The following is a 2,523-nucleotide window of genomic DNA, read 5'->3' on the forward strand; positions in this document are numbered from 1 at the left end:
AAGAGGGAGCTCTTCTTAATATTTTGACACCAAAATCATGTCGATACACCTTACCGACTGCGAGTAAAGCCACCCACGCTTTAACTTGACGGACTGTAGGTATGGTCCTACTTATAGTCTAGCGGATACATGTGGGATTACCTAAATCTATGACGCAAGTAGGTCAAAGTCAACTGCGTAACATTAATGCAATTCAATTAAAAATACAGACCTAATTTTTGTAGCGCCATCTGTTGGATTATTTTAACCGAAAATACCCTCCAGATCGTAAGAAAACAGAAAATTGGGGGCGATACATTAGGCTGCTATCGACAAAGATATTATAAACCCTAAGGGTACCTTTTCACGAAGGCCGACTCATGTTTTAATTTACTTCGATTTCATCGACAAAATCAAAACATGATGCTGCTTGCATACCTTTCCGGCTGCGGGCAACTTTGGTTTATCCCCATAAGAGTAAGAAAGATGAAAAGCACATTTTGTCAAAAATTTTGCCATCCATCTCTCTCACTATTATTGCAAAAAACTAATCTTGATCACAGCGCCACAACCGGAATGGTATGTAAGCACCAAGAGTCGGCTATTTTTACCTTGATTCTCCGGAACAGCAGTGGGACTCCGATACCGTATCGAAAGTCGAAAATCGAACGAACTTCTTTTTCTAACGTTTTGACATAGAAAGAGAGGTTCGTTTGATTTCGACTTCGAAATAGCATCGGAGTCCCACTGCCAGGGTTGCGAAGTGACGCGTCACTCGAGGTTTTCTACGTAAATTACCTAAATGATGTAATTTACGTAAAAACTGAAGAAGACCGGTAAATTACATGACAAAGATGATAGTTCTCTGTTTTTAACTTTTGAATTTCCTAGCACGTGACATAACCTCCTTCAAACTTAATTCATTTAAGAACTCTAGATATTAAACTAACAAACGGTTAAAATGATGAGAAAGAAGATTTCCATGAGGATTCCAAATATTCCACGGAAAGCCGTAAGTTTTGAGAGAGTGAAAGCAAAATTTAACAATGTAGACAAAAGTTTAGCTTAGTGACTATTTTGAGATAAACTATTGACGAACAATGGTTATAAACGCCTTCTAGGTCTGTAAATAGTATTGAATTATTATTAATTTTTGAAATTATATTATGTAATTATTATATATTATATTTAATATAATACTTCAATTATATTATAATCTACACTCGAAAGAATTGTTTATAAATTACTACACGCTCAAATTACTTTCAAGATTATAATAAATTAATGACGTGTAGATGCATGTACTTCATGTAAAAAAATATTTTTTGACGAAGTTAATACAAATAAAAAAGTTTCTTTATAACTATATTAAATTGAGTTGCTTTTTCCGTGAATTACATTTTTTTCATTTTCAGAAAATTATACTGTTAACGTTTAGATGTTGGACTTCAATGAGAATTTAAATTTAAATATAATTTAAATTTCATTTTCCCCTATACAACACTCGTAATTAATTAATTAATTAATTTGCAATAATGAAAGTTTAATTTTTCATACAATTACTCTTTATGCATAAAATCTTTCTAGATCATATCATTTTACTTTTAAACCACTAATTATTGATTAGTATTATTGACATCATTGTAGTCATAACTGATAAATGTTAACTGATATTTGTTTATTTTTTTCAGGAAACTTTCCCTGTTCATCTTGCCTTAATTTGTAAAATTTTAAATAGTAATTGCAGAACCACCGGTAAGGACACGTCCACAGGCCACAAACCACACTCAGAGGTTTTGTACTTATATCAGATCAGACAAATCACTGCCATCGAAATATTCGCAAGTTCCACATCGAGGTAATTTACATTAATTTACATAATGTAGAAAACTTCGAACGTAAATTGCGTGGTAAATTACTGTAGAAATCTACGTAAATTACCTATAGAAAATTACGTACCCAACCCTGCCCACTGCAGAGGAACGCGAACGACACATAAAAATAAATAGTTGCCAATTAATGAGCGCGCATCGCATGCACGGTACTGCTATACAGTCTACGGCAGCCCTGTATACAGGGATTTGCAGTTACGCGTAACTGGAGGTTTTTTACGTAAAATACCTAAGTCAAGTATTTTACGTAGAAATCAGGTAATTTAAGAAATAAACAAACAACAAAATAAACAGGTTAATTAAGAAATAATAACGTCAACTAAAGTGAAAGAGAGCAAACACCAAATTTGTTCGTAATTCCATAAATTTCATGGTATGAGATTAATTTTAAACTTATACAAGTGAAAAAATAACCAAAATCATACAAATGTAGCGCAATGTTTTTTTTTCAAAATAATATTAAAGAATGTTGTTTGTAAGTGCCTTCTCGGACACAGGTATGTAAATAATTTTGAAATATTGTTGCATTTGTTAATTTAAATATTTGTAATTGATATATATTTTTTAGGAATACCGGTGAATTATTCTGACCTAAAAAGCTTTCGTAATTTGTCATTATTTACACATTTATATCTATGTTTTTGTTATTATT

This window comes from Belonocnema kinseyi, chromosome 2 (genome assembly GCF_010883055.1).
Source record: "Belonocnema kinseyi isolate 2016_QV_RU_SX_M_011 chromosome 2, B_treatae_v1, whole genome shotgun sequence".
In the NCBI taxonomy this organism is placed as follows: Eukaryota; Metazoa; Arthropoda; class Insecta; order Hymenoptera; family Cynipidae; genus Belonocnema; species Belonocnema kinseyi.